Raw genomic sequence first — 14,590 nt, 5'->3', positions numbered from 1 at the left:
CTTGGGAAAGGGGTGGTAAGAGGTGGGGTGGGGCCCGAGGCAGAGGGGCTTTGCGCTAGGTCCTGCACCCCACCAGGAATGGCTCTGGCCTTTCCGCCCCAAGTGATCCTCGCAGGTCTGCTGCCTCTTCCAAACCCTCCTAGCAGAGTTTTTGACACCCCCCTCCTTTCCCACGGAGCAGTCTGCTAGTGCTGTGGCTTTTACACAGGTGGCAGCCAGATCCCACGGGGACGGGCGACAGTATGAACCCCTCAGAGCTCTGTAGCAAAAAGGCCTGGGATGGATTTTGCTCTTTGTGCGGGGAGATGGGGCAGCAGTTGCCCCTCTCCCATGCAGGGCTGGGTGGAACAGAAGGCTTTGGCCCCCATGCCTCACCCAGAAATTGGCTCCAGGGAATGAGGGAGGGGAAGGCCACATGATAGTTAATCTTACAGTCGGAAGGAGTCAACGTGCTTTACAAACACATGCCAGCCTCAGGGTCCGGAGATGGGAGGAGGAAATTCTTTGCTCTGTCCATGAAAGCCAGGGTCTAAGTCTGCTGGGCTGTGGCTACGGTAATGGACAAGGGTTAGAGGTTAACGGTCCCTTCTAGCCTTAGACTCTGGGACCAAAGTCTGGTCTCTGCCTTCTGAGAATTGGGAGCAACCTTGCTGCTAAAACACAGCGTCCTGCTGGAGAAGGGGGCTCTTGGCACGTCTTGTTCGCCACTCACAGAGGCAGCTTCAGAGAGGTGGGGTGGGGGGGGGGGCCGGGAATACGCCATTGGAGGGACAGCAGGCCCACTTCTTAAAACCCTGTCTCCTGCTCTGGTAACGAGCGCCGGAAAGAACCGTGCCAGCGGATGAATGCTAATGAGGCTTGTTCCCCCATTAACTTCTGAATTTGAAAATCCCTTTGGACTTGCTTCTCAATTATTGCATTAATACGCAGCCGTGTGCTCGCTTGATCTGGGAAAGGGCCCTCAGAGGTGTGGCTGATCTCTTGACTGCTAAGAAGGGAATTCCAGCGTTAAGGAGCGAACCGTGGCCTTCTGAAGCACTAACGGCATTTGCTATGTCCCCAGGCCTGTGTATTTGGGCCACGTTTTTTTCCTTCCCACCACTTCTTAGAAAGCCCAGTTCCAGCTCTGTGCTTCATAGCAACGAGTGACGTGTTAGGATCCAAAAAGGGCTCCGTATCCCATAGCCAAATAATCCAGACTTCTGGCTGCATTCTTTGGTTCATGAGAGGCTGCTTTAAAACGCTGCTCCCAGATCTGGGCAACTCTTCGAAGTACCATAGCCCAGTTCTGTGCTTATTGGACTCTGCTGGCTGGGAGTATTCTCATATATTCCCCATGATGCTTTGCAATCTCGTTGCAGTGTGACAAGTGTGTGGTTTTTCTCCTTCCTTGCTAATCTGTTTCCAAAATAGCTCCGTGTCCTCTCGGTCCAGCCGATGTGGTTCTGATTCATTGCCCCAGAGGTGCTTGGAATGGAAGGGTCGGGGCACAGGGCCCGTTAGAAAGACAAAACGGTAACGGTGCCTCGATCACAGTCTGTAAGAATCCGTGAGGGACAGAAATTTAGTATCCCAAACCAAAGGCTGGAAGCTGTGGCTAGACACATTCCGACTAGAAACGAAGCACAAGCAGGTCACAGAGAAGGCCCTTGAAACTGCTCAGCAGGGATTCGGGAGGGTTCTGTACCGCTATCGAGCTGTAACTCAAGCCTGGCTGGCTGTCTAAAAGATGTACGGTAGGTCAGATGGGAATGGATCCAGGGGAGGCCCCTGTTTTTGCGGGAGGTTGGACTAGATCAGTCATTTATTAGCACGCAGCGGGGTGGTAACAGCCCACGGTCGGGGCCGGATTCCCAGCTGCCTGGCCCGGCAGGGTTGCTGGCCAGCTCGCATAGCGGAAATCTGCGGCTGCCTGGGCACCCTACGCGCCTGTAACTCTCCTGAGACCGATCGAAACGTGAAAAGCACGTGTATGAACGTACACTACCGTTCTCCCCATTACCCGAGAGCCCAGCACACACCCCGACCGGCATTCTGCACCTGGTGAGCTGTAGGAAAGGGAGCCAGGGGAGCCAGGGGTGTGCTGAGAGGCATAAAGCCGCTCCTGCCTTGTGCAGCAGGTTTGCACGCCAATCGTTCTAACAATGCCCTACTTGTCCACCAGCTGGCATCACTCTTGAGGATGTCTCACTCCTGAAGGAAAGCAGGGCAGCCCGGGCTCTCTTCTGGAGGAGCACAGGGAGGCACCCTGCTCCTTATGCAGCCCCTCTGGCCCGTTTATTCTACCTGAATTGCAGGACAGCTGCTGGTCACCCTAAAGGGCAGAGGCAAAGCCAGGAACAGAATCGGACTCTTTGGAATCCAGTCCCCAGCTGTTCTACCACGTTGTCTTGGTGCCCCCGTCAAATTCTGGCTGTTACTTGGCTTAGACGTTTAGTTAATTTTTACTGGTGCGACTGTAGCCTCTACAAGTGCGAGTCACGGAGCAACACCCCATTGTGCTGGTTGCAACACTAACCCAGAACCAAACCACAGAAGGCGCCTGCCCCAAAAAGCTTACAGCCTAGAAGCAGACATGGGCCCGCACCAACACCCAATATCCAAACTCCACCAGCAGCTTGGGCAGCTTGGATGCAGATCCAACCTTTGTGGCCTTGGCCAAGAGACGGAAAAAGGAAATTTGGACCATGTGTCATCACCGTTTCCATGGAACTGTTCACGAGCCTCAGGTCCCCGGTAAGTTTCCTTGTGGATAACCCAGCCCTGCTGAGACTGTTAAAATTAATCCTGCAGCGATGGCTGTCTGGGTGGCCAAGCAGGAACACTGCTTTGCTGTAACGATTCTCCATCGCCCTCCTCGTTCCTGAGCGCCGAAAGGAGTCCTCATTCAGCCTGAAGTTCTGCTGGATTAACCCACTCTCTGAGAAACCGCCTTCTCTGCCCCTGCAGCCGGCGTGCGGCAGAGATACGGGGCTGGGGCTGGCACAGCTGCCCTGCTACCCGAGGGGAGCCTGAGTTCAAATGGCTGGGAACCGACTCGTTAGGGCTAGTGCCCGGTCAGGGCCAGGCAGCTGGACTGCAGGGAGCGCAAAAGGTGCCACGTTCCAATGGAAAACTGGGAAGTGTTTAAAAAGGCAGCTGAAAAACACACGATCAAGACAGGTCATAAGAGCACGGTCTGCGTATCCCGGGGTTGGCGCCAAGCAGACCCTTTGCTGTGGGAGTTGTTTCTCCTCTGCCTTGCAAGGGGCCTCTCTCTCCGCTACCCCGGTAGGAGGAAGCGCTGTGCCGCCTCTCTCCAGCTGGGGTCTGCAGGAATTCCCAGCACTCCCAGGAGAGAGCCGGGACAGAGAGCTGCTGCCCCCTTCAGGAAACGTGGGGTCAGCTGAGCTCTGTCTATTTCCCATTCTTACCGAAGACACCACTGTAGAGTCACTATGACAACAGCCCAAGCCCTGTTTCACCGAACCCCCATGGCATTTCCAGACCTGGTGTCCAATGGTCCTCCTCATTTTTTTTCCCTCCATGTGCGGAATTAGTTTTGTTACGTTGCACTAGTATTGAAGGAATATGGAGATGCACACCACCAGTTGAAACAAAACGCTGTGTCTCTTTTAAAAGTTACCATAGGAATCATTATTCCAGCCAGTAGGCATTTTAGAGCCCACTACTCCAAAGAATTCAATTTAAGTATAAAAGAGAAATAAAATTATGCAACGCATAGACTGGTCAAAAACTGAAATAACATACTTTGAACAAATAAAATTACAGTGAATGTATGCACATTTGCATTAAGTACCAAGAAGTAATAACACCACCAGTTGTTGTTGGAGGTGTGTGTGTGTGTGTGTGTGTGTGTGTGTGTGTGTGTGTGTGTGCGAGAGACTCTTTTTCAAGCACCCATCAGAAGGGTCAAACTGCAGCAGATGTAGGTGATTAGGGCTGTGTCCGAATTTTCTGTTTTTACAGGATGTGGCGTAGTGGGGGGCTGTCTGCTCTGTGACCCAGTGTTCCCCTGCACTGTGCTGTGTGATTGCCCCTGACTCACCCACACATGTATTGGACCAGACACCTAGTCCCAGCTGGAGCAGATAACAAGGCGTAAGAATGGCCGTACTGGGTCAGACCAAAGGTCCATCTAGCCCAGTATCCCGTCTGCTGACAGTGGCCAGCACCAGGTGCCCCAGAGGGGGTGGACCAAAGACAATGATCAAGCGATTTGTCTCCTGCCATCCCTCTCCAGCCTCTGACAAAGGCCAAGGACACCAATTCTATCCCCTGGCTAATAGCCTTTTATGGACCTAACCTCCATGAAATTATCTAGCTTCTCTTTAGGCTCTTCCCAGAGGGACAGACAAAGGAAGGGAGGCGGAGCCGAACACCTGGCTGGGGGGTAGGGGCTGGGAGGGAGGGAGTTTCTGGCTGGGAAACATGAAGGGTAACAGACTAAACTGGGTGCTGAGGGTTGAAGGGGGCGATGAACCCCCTTACCCAAAGGGTCTAAGGCTGCCTGGCCTTGACTCCTGTTACCACATCACATCTGTGCTGGGCTGTAACCTGGAGAAGCAACAAACCCCCTCTGTTCTACTGCTGGTGGAGTCTGTTCATGCTGCGACAGGGGTGCAGGATCGGGGGGTCCCCGATGTGCCGTCACTCAGGGTTTGTACATCAGTGTGTCTCTCTTTTTGGTAGCCCCTTTTTGTAAACATGATATGGAGAATTGGAACCAAATTTGATTCCACACAGGTCACTTGTGGCCAATCTGCAATGTGTATTGTGTATGTTGTTTCTTCAGGAGTTTGGGTAAAATCTGACAAGTCATCTCAACACCATGCACCTTTGCTGCCCTTTTGGGGCTGCCTACGCAGTGACATTGTGACATCAGAGATAATTACCCACTCACTGTTCCTTTCCTGCAGTTTATTTGCATACACAGGGAGTATGTTTGTCATGGCAGCGGCTGACTTTGATAACTGGTTTCCTTCAGACAATCCTAACACAGACTCCAAAGAGAAGCCGGGATGGATCAGACCAGGTCTGGAGGAACTGTGCTCCTTTGGGCTTGTACTGGGGTAAGTGCTACCATTTTGTTTCAAATGATAATTGTTCATTGCTTTTGTCAAAAGAGAGGCATGAGAAGAAGACACAAAATTCCAGCTCCTTTTCATGTAGATACCTTCCTTGTTTCTTACAGAGGACTCTGGCTTCATACCTTTTCCAGAAAGTGGAAATTCTAGCTTAGTTCTTATTTAGTTTTTCTGTTGAGCATTTAAAAAAATCATTTAGAAATTGCATTACAAATGTTGCACGTGCTCTATTACTTAAATAGCACATCTGAAAAAGTTAGTACTTCTACTGAAAAATGAAGGGCACAAAAACGTCATTTAATGTCATTTAAGGCTGCGTTATGTTGTACGTGGGGAGATGTTCATTCTCACGTTTTTTAACTCGATAGTGCTCGACTTGGCAACCTTCTAAACCCCTTTCATTTGTATTTCCCATTTTATGGTGTAGTTTATCGATGAGAGCAAACTTAAGGAATGTTAAATAAAAGGGGGTTGTGACTATTAAAAATTAACTTTGTAACCTTCCTGAAAAATACAGTTGGTGCTAATCTGCGGTCCTGATGAAACGACTTGCATTTCTCATTCACACCCAAGCATGTTCGCTCTGTACTCTTGTTCCTTAGACTCATAGACTTCAAGGTCAGAAGGGACCATTATGATCATCTAGTCTGACCCCCTGCACAGCGCAGGCCACAGAATCTCACCCACCCCTCCTAGAATAATCCTCTCACCTATATCTCAGATATTGAAGCCTTCAAATACTTTGAAGACCCCAAGATGCAGAGAATCCTCCAGCTGTGATCTGTGCCCCATGCTACAGAGGAAGGCGAAAAACCTCCAGGGCCTCTGCCAATCTACCCTGGAGGAAAATTCCTTCCCGACCCCAAATATGGCGATCAGCTAAACCCTGAGCATGTGGGCAAGACTCACCAGCCAGACACCCAGAAAGTTCAGTGTGTCCATTCTTGTCTTCATACTTGACAAAATCAACGCTGCATTTATTTATGCAGAGGTCACACTTCACACTGCAAGCTTTTGTAATGTGGCTCTTTAAGATTCTGTATCTTTCCCCGCTCCGCTTCCAGAAGTAAAGCCAAAAAAGTGGTTTAATGTTACCCGGGGGAGACAAACCGTAGCTTGAAATTCATGCTGAAATGAGTTTTCTGGACGCACTCCGACAACTGTGTTCTTTATTAATTAAACTTTTTAGTCTGTAGAGATCAAGAAAGGCATGTAGCTGGAATTTATAGGGACTAGCACTAATGTGAATTTCACATTAACCTCTTTATTGTTTTCTTAGTGATTTGTAACTGTTCTACATCCAGAAACCCCCTGCAATGTTACAGTGCATAATTTTAAACTGACAGTTAATTTTTGAAGTAAGTTGGTACATTGGATTTGCTAACTTCTGTACCACAGTTCTGGGATTTAAAATACTCTTGATTTCTTTTCATCTGGCAAGTTAACTCAGTCTAGAAGCACTGTATCTCTTCTGTCTATCATAGTTTCTTCTCTGGTCCCCGTTAATATAATGTCTAAGTGCCTTAAGCTCGTGAATATGTTTATCCTCGCAACAGCCCTGTAAGGCAGGACTGGCCTATTATCTTCTTGCTGCTTCTGAGCCCCCGGGAATAGCTCTGGTGGGATGCAAACCCCTGAAGTGACTTGCCCAGGGTTTTTCAGGAAGTCTGTGGCAGAGGAGGGAACTCAGGCTGTTACTCCTTATGGTTTCTACTCTCTTGTGCAGCGGTCACCAACCAGTCAGTCGGGTTCTGCTGGTCAATCTGGAGCCTCTGACAGGTGATCCTGACAGGTTTGGCTATCAAGATCGGACACTTAAGCTGCTCCCTCAGCACTGCTGTGCTGCTCTTGCCCTCCACCTTGGAGCTGCCCCCTGACCTGTGGGAGCCTCCTGCTTGCTGTGCAGGGCATGGAAAGAAGAGAAAGGGGGGTATTGATCTCAGGGTGCCCCTCCCTACACCCTGTACCCCACCTCCACAGACCAGAGGGGGGCAGGGATGGAGAGTTTGCTGGCTGCTTTTGGGAGTGGTGCAGGGCTAGGACAGGGGTGAGCCTGCTTTAGCCCCCTGCACCACCACCCAGAAGCCAGCTGTGGTAAGTGGTGCCCAGCTGAAGCCTACCTCCCAAACCCCAGCCCCAATCCTGAATCCCTCCTGCACCCCAAACTCCTGCCCCCAGCTTGAAAAAAGTGAGTGAGGATGGGGGAGGGAGGATGGAGTGAGCAGGGGCGGGGCCTGAGAGAAGGGGTGGGAAGGAGGCGGGGCGAGGGTATTTGGGTTTGAGGGAGATCTTGGATTGCAGTTAAATTCAAAAGGTGATCTCATGCTTAAAAAGGTTGGAGACCCCTGCTCTTGTGCCTGGCCTTAGATGTGCACGGTGAGAGAGTGCTGGCTGTGTCTGTGACACACTCACCACATGTTTGGGAGCCTAATAATTAATGACAAAGATTTTGGGAGTCCTGTTCTGCACACGGATGGATCCTGTGAGCTGGGGTTTGCGGCGGCCACATAGGAAGGAGCTGCACAGTCAAAGGGAGAGGGCACGGCAGCGCCTATGAGTATGGCAGGCAATGCAGGAGCAAGGAAAGCAGATGGATTTGGGTTGGATTCAGGTGAACGAGGATTCAAGATTGACTATGACACTGCAGGGAAGAGACTCAACCGAGAGGCATGTGTTGAATTTAGGAAGGGAACAGAGGAAATGGAACTGGGCATGTGCCTCTTGCCCCACCATTTTCAGTTTGAAGTAAAAGTCCTGAAGAAGAAGGGGGGAGTGAAGGGGAATCGCAAAAATGATGAGAGGTTTGGAACGGGTCCCATATGAAGAGAGATTAAAAAGACTTGGACTTTTCAGCTTAGAAAAGAGGAGACTAAGAAGGGATATGAGAGCGGTCTATAAAATCATGACCGGTGTGGAAAAAGTGAATAAGGAAAAGAACTAGGAGTCAGCAAATGAAATTAATAGGCAGCAGGTTTTAAAAAAAACAGAAAGTCTTTCTTCACTCAGTGCACAGTTAACCTGTGGAACTCCTTGCTAGAGGATGTGGTAAAGACTAGGACTTCAACAGGGTTCAAAAAAGAGCTAAATAGATTCATGGAGGTTAGGTCCATCAATGGCTATTAGCCAGGATGGGTAGGAATGGTGTCCCTAGCTTGTTTCTCTGGAGGTAGGTGACAGGGGAGGGATCATGTGAGGATTCCCTGTTGTGTTCCCTCCCTCTGTGGCATCTGGCATTGGCCACTGTGGGCAGACAGGACACTGGGCTCGATGGATCTTTGGTCTGACCCAGTATGGCTGCTTTTATGTTCTTATGTCATCGGTGATTAAAATAAAATGTGTATCTGGGCATCGATTCCATAATGCATCAAACTTCAGGGGCGATGAACACTTTTTATTAAAGAAAGCACATAGCATTACCTGACTGCAGTAATTACAAAAATTAGCACACAAATGGTAGTGGTTTAGATAGGAATCTGAGCCCCCGGGAATAGCTCTGTTCCAAGCAACATCAAACAGCGTGCCAAAGCCGAGTCTTGGGAGAATTGCAATTATAGTGTTTTAATTATGTCCACCTTTTGACATCATCGCATTTGGCAGATGTTACTATTCCATAGTGCAAGCTTATAATAATGCTCTAAAATAGGTGGGTTGGCCCAGGATTTCAAAGATCTGCAGCAGAGGGCTGTGCGAATGTGTCATGAGTAAGCAGTTGTATTCTGGCAGTGTGTAGATCCCAAATGGGTCTGGGTCCCACGACACTATGAACTGTGCAAATGCAGAACAAGTGACTCTCCCTGAACCAAAGGTCCCACAATCCAAGTTGAGACATAACAGACGGAACGATAAAGAAGCAGGGGAGGTGGAGGGAGGTAGCTAAAGTAATAGATAGAGAGTGTGCATTTTGTTGTCCGTTCGGAGCAGTCACTGCATATTCAACGCATCGACATAGTTAGAATTCAAGTCATTTCGACGGAAAGCTGACCTTCCACTAGGAGCCCGGAGCCAGGGGATTCTGAGACCTTGGCAAAGGATTCTAGTTACCCTGTGCGCTTTCCTGTCAGGCACGGGGCTGCGTGTGAGTGTTTTCCCTCTGAGCCATCTGTTAGAGAAGAAACAGGCGACCCAGGAGCCGATGGGGTGAATGGAACTGCTTTATTGCCCCTGCACGTTTACCTCGGACATTCAACACAACGTTTGTGGCAACAAATTGGCAACCCTTTTATCTATTTTAGTATGTTAATTCACATGCCTATCGCTCCTTTTCCTAAAGCCTTGTTTAGTAATGTTCACTCCTACACAATGAATATTACTAAGTAGGTGTTGGAGTATGTAAAAATTAACAGGGGTCTGGCTAGACCCCTTAGCCACAGATATATAGTCATTCCAGCACCTTCCTTTTTAAATATCCCAACACCTTCCTAGCTTGCTCAGAGGTGGGACTTTCCACTGCCCTCTATGCTGCCCCTCTGAGATACCTCTTTATACACCAATGCAACCAGGTTAGTTCTGACCTGTCTAGGTGCCGCCCTCTGCCATATCTGGGTGTTACCCGTTGCCTTGGAGATGTTTTGACTGAACCATCGTGTACATCATGCTGTTGTCCTGACTCCATCGTTAGGGTGGGTCAATGTGTTCTTGTCAACAGGGAATGCGTTGGTATTGGGGTTGTGGTACCACCCTTTCGGACTGTGTTTGCTTCAGTGTTTTGGGCCTAGTACTATCAGCCCAACATTTGTCATGTTCTGTGAGCAGGGCCTGCCTCTTGGTCCCAACTGTAACGTTGCTTTGTATCAGCAAAGGTTTGATGACTTTAGTCCAGGCCTCTGATGCATGGGCGCATGTTTCAGACCAGACCCTCTTTCTCCACATAGATCGCAATATCGCTTCTCTGTATGACGACAAGGCCGGGCGTCATGTTGAGGCCTGGCAGTTCTGTACGAAGTGGCCGCTGGGCCTGGTGGCTGAGTTCTGGTTCATGCTCTGAGGTTTCACGTGGATGGAAATCGTAGCCTAGCACAGATAGTGCTAGAGAAGCCCAGCAGCCTTCCCAAATCTATGGAGGATCGGGCATGAGGAGTAAGGATTGGAAAGCAACTTAACTGGAGGCTTGTGGAGAAGAGAACTCCTGTGTGGAAGGGAGCATTATTAAAGTGGGATTTCCCATCTTCACTGGCCTTCTCCCATGGCTTTCAGATCTCTAAGGAAGATGGTGGGACCAGGTTGGCTGCCGGGTGTTAGCCTCCCTCCCGTATCTTGCATGGTTAACAGAGGACTTGCTGCTTCTCATGGATCCTCGAGGAGGGGAAGTTGAGGAACAGGGGAGAACTTGTGGTACATCATAACAAGAGACGTGGTTGAAAGAGGAAAATGATGGGTGGTCTTAGAAGGTGGGCCCAGGTGAGGAGAGGTACAGTGATGAGTTGTAACCCATAGTTCTCCTGGATTCAGCAGTCAGATCTTTGGTTAAGATTCTGGTTTGTTGCGGGTGGTGGCAGCAAGTTTCCACCTTGTTGTTAAGGAAATAAGGCTTTCCAGCTCCTCACTCAGAGCAGCCCATGTGAGTCATACATAAGAGACGCTTCAGTTTTCGTCGCCTCCAGCAGCAAGAGAAAGACAATTGAATTAAGTAGATTTGAATCTCAACTCCCAGGTTGTTCCCTCCACAGCGAAGAATCAATAACCAAATGAATCTGTGCTGGCGAAGCCAATTGCCTTGTTTTTGGCGAGGCGTGGATTTGTTATGACAAAACGGTGGGGGAGCAGAAAACAAAGTTCCCGGAATTCGCGGCATGGCGGGTTTATCGATCGAAGGCGCTCTCTGGAAGTGAGCGCTGTGCGTGGTATTTCTCTTTGCCCCCTTTCTCCTGTGGGCTGCGGGCCTTTCTTAAAGCCTCTGGCACGAAATCTTGCCCTCTAGCTGCAGATGTGGAATTGCAAAGTTCCCCCGCCCACTGCACAACCAGCACTGGCTGGAGGCCCAGGCTGGGGCGGTGTTGGTCTTAGGAGACGATGCATGTCCGTTACATTGGTGCAGGAGCACCTAGGTTGGTCTGTGCCTACTGGGGCAACATGGGGTCTGGACACAGGACGAGAGGCAGTGTTAGGCTCTGATGCCTTATCCTCCTGTCTGAATGGACACATGGGAGCCTGGCTCCCAGGGCCATCCCACCAGTGCCCTCCGCAGCCCAGCACTGGCACCCCTGCCCCCAGGAGCAGCTGCTGCCCACCAAGGGAGAGGGGGGCTGGCATTGTGGGGGGGGGGTCACCAGCACTCCTGGGCCGTATAACATTTGCTGCAATGACCTCTAGCCTGGGAGAGTTGGCCGCCTGGAGCATCGCTGGGAGGGAGGTCCAGAGGGAGGACTCCGGTGTGACAGCACCCAGCTGCCCCCTGCTCCGTCTGAGTCTTCCAGCCCACAATGGCTGCTCACCTCCACCTGGTGAGTGGGAGATGGGCTCTGAGCCCAGGTGGGCGAGAGCAGCTGGGACAGCCAGACTGGGCTGAGTCAGGGGCGGCCAGGAGAACATGGCTGAGCTGGGAGCAGGTGGATGGGAGCTGGGGGCTACTGGACCGGGACTGAGCTGGGGGCAGGTGGATGGGGCTGGGGGCTACTGGACCGGGACTGAGCTGGGGGCAGGTGGATGGGGCTGGGGGCTACTGGACTGGGACAGAGCTGGGGGCAGGTGGATGGGAGCTGGGGGCTACTGGACTGGGACGGAGCCGGGGGCAGGTGGACGGGGGTTGGGGGCTACTGGACCGGGACTGAGCCGGGGGCAGGTGAACGGGGGTTGGGGGCTACTGGACCGGGACTGAGCCGGGGGCAGGTGGACGGGGGTTGGGGGCTACTGGACTGGGACGGAGCCGGGGGCAGGTGGACGGGGGTTGGGGGCTACTGGACTGGGACGGAGCCGGGGGCAGGTGGATGGGGCTGGGGGCTACTGGACTGGGACGGAGCCGGGGGCAGGTGGACGGGGGTTGGGGGCTACTGGACCGGGACTGAGCCGGGGGCAGGTGGACGGGGGCTGGGGGCTACTGGACTGGGACGGAGCCGGGGGCAGGTGGATGGGGGCTGAGGGCTACTGGACTGGGACTGAGCCGGGGGCAGGTGGATGGGGGCTGAGGGCTACTGGACCGGGACAGAGCTGGGGGCAGGTGGATGGGGGCTGAGGGCTACTGGACCGGGACTGAGCTGGGGGCAGGTGGATGGGGCTGGGGGCTACTGGACCGGGACGGAGCCGGGGGCAGGTGGATGGGGCTGGGGGCTACTGGACTGGGACGGAGCCGGGGGCAGGTGGATGGGGCTGGGGGCTACTGGACCGGGACGGAGCCGGGGGCAGGTGGATGGGGCTGGGGGCTACTGGACCGGGACGGAGCCGGGGGCAGGTGGATGGGGGCTGAGGGCTACTGGACTGGGACGGAGCCGGGGGCAGGTGGATGGGGCTGGGGGCTACTGGACCGGGACTGAGCCGGGGGCAGGTGGATGGGGCTGGGGGCTACTGGACTGGGACGGAGCCGGGGGCAGGTGGATGGGGCTGGGGGCTACTGGACTGGGACGGAGCCGGGGGCAGGTGGATGGGGCTGGGGGCTACTGGACTGGGACGGAGCCGGGGGCAGGTGGATGGGGCTGGGGGCTACTGGACTGGGACGGAGCCGGGGGCAGGTGGATGGGGCTGGGGGCTACTGGACCGGGACGGAGCCGGGGGCAGGTGGATGGGGCTGGGGGCTACTGGACCGGGACGGAGCCGGGGGCAGGTGGATGGGGCTGGGGGCTACTGGACCGGGACTGAGCCGGGGGCAGGTGGATGGGGGCTGGGGGTGGCCGGCTGCATGAGGCACCAGGACATGTGGAGCAATTTGGTGCCCCATATTTTGTGGTGCCGGCTGCGGCCGGGCGTTCTGAGTATGGGTAGGGATGGCTCTGCTGGCTCCGCGGGGGAGGGGAGACCCCGTCTCTCAGATGCTCTCAGGTTCCCTTTTAGCGGCGCGTTGTATTGATCGGCAGCATTCAACGTTCTTCACTCCCCTGAGGAGAGCTGGTCTGGTGGTGAATGAAGCTTCTTCCTTCTGGCTTTGCAAGTGAATGGGGACGGCTGGGAAGAGTGGCAAGAACATTGCACCAACCCCTTGGAAACGTTCAGAAAATGGTTTTTCTCCATTAAAATGCTTGCCATGGACCGACAAGCTGCTGCCGTGGCAACGCCTTGTCAGTAGCCTGGGGTAGGGACGGCCCTGTGGTTCAGTTGCTGCTGCTTTGCCGGAGTGTAACACCGCCAGTTCACACTTAGCTCAGGTGATGTTTCTCCAAACCTCCGCCATCATGAGTTCTGTGTATCCAGGCAATTGTGCTACTGGCTTGTAAAGCCTGGATTTGGTAGCCCGAGCCATAGCAGCATACGCAACATCCCATGCAGAACGCCCCCTGCTGTGAGCTCCTGAAGGATCCATTTCTAGAGCTGAGGGGTGGTTCATGTTCCAGATCCTTTCATCTCCTGGCCTCAGGACCATGCATGGCGAGCGAGATTACCCATACGGCTCCCCGGGCTGGCTCCTCAGGAGTTAATGTAGCTTTATGGGGTCCTGGGGAAACTGAGGGTGGGTTGTGGATGAATATTGCTTCTGGTTGTGAGGTAGGATTTGGGGCTTCTTGGACCCTAGTCACTAGAGTGGGATGGTTAATGGTTTTCCTGTTGCACAAGAATTTTTGAGATGTCAAGAAATTCTCCTATCCTGAATGAAGACAAAAGGTTCATCTTGAATATGTTTTGTTAATTGAAAATCTGGGGGAGGGGAATACCTAGTTCTTCCATCTTGGTGGTCAGCCTCGGTTCTCCTGTGCGCATGTTTTACCTGCTTTAACCTCTCAATAATGCACCTCCTTTCTTCTTAGATCATAAATCTTTCGTTAGTTCACTACAGAATTGGCTGCTAGGGTGTAAGGTCTGGAGTCCAAATTGATCTGGGGTAAGTGACTGGTCTCTTGGGACTGGGAGAAACCTGATGTGATTTTTGGCTTGTAACTGTTATGCAACGTTGAGTTTGTTTGGGTGGCTTGATATTCTGGGAGTCTAAAGGCCTGTCTGGGACTCCCTGGTAAGATGGTTACAGTGGTCCAGGTGCTCACATTTGTCACTGGGTTGGGGAAGTCTAATGCTGCTCGATGCCCTTTGAGCAACAGAGGCATGGCTGGAGCCCACTGATAGAACAGTCATAATGCAGCCTAACCACATCACACGTCCCTTCCCCCACTTTCTCGCCATTGACAATAGCGTGTCTATTGGTGTAACCAGGAGTTCTTCACACAGCTATTCAGCCTACTACTACTTGTAGAATAGTGATAGAAATGTAGCCGTGTTAGTCTGGTGTAGCTGAAACAAAATACAGGACTATGTAGCACTTTAAAGATAAACCATCTTGTTAGTCTTTAAAGTGCTACATACTACTACTTGTGTTTTCCTTGGCCTTTCTCGGAGCCTAGTCGTGCCGTGATTGAAGTCAATGGCAA

The 14,590-nt window shown here is 52.3% G+C and overlaps 1 long non-coding RNA gene across 1 annotated transcript in view; it reads left to right on the top strand.

The window, feature by feature from the left end:
* The first annotated feature begins 4,431 nt into the window (after positions 1–4,431).
* The window catches only part of LOC112547764 (uncharacterized), a 153,753-nt gene continuing 143,594 nt past the window's right edge, over positions 4,432–14,590 (top strand). The window contains exon 1 of the long non-coding RNA XR_012904571.1: positions 4,432–5,072. This is a non-coding gene — a long non-coding RNA (uncharacterized LOC112547764). The remainder of the gene's footprint in view (positions 5,073–14,590) is intronic.

Source organism: Pelodiscus sinensis, chromosome 6 (genome assembly GCF_049634645.1).
Source record: "Pelodiscus sinensis isolate JC-2024 chromosome 6, ASM4963464v1, whole genome shotgun sequence".
Taxonomy (NCBI): Eukaryota; Metazoa; Chordata; order Testudines; family Trionychidae; genus Pelodiscus; species Pelodiscus sinensis.
Note: the sequence above shows the minus strand (reverse complement) of the source record. Positions and strands in the feature narration are given on the sequence as shown.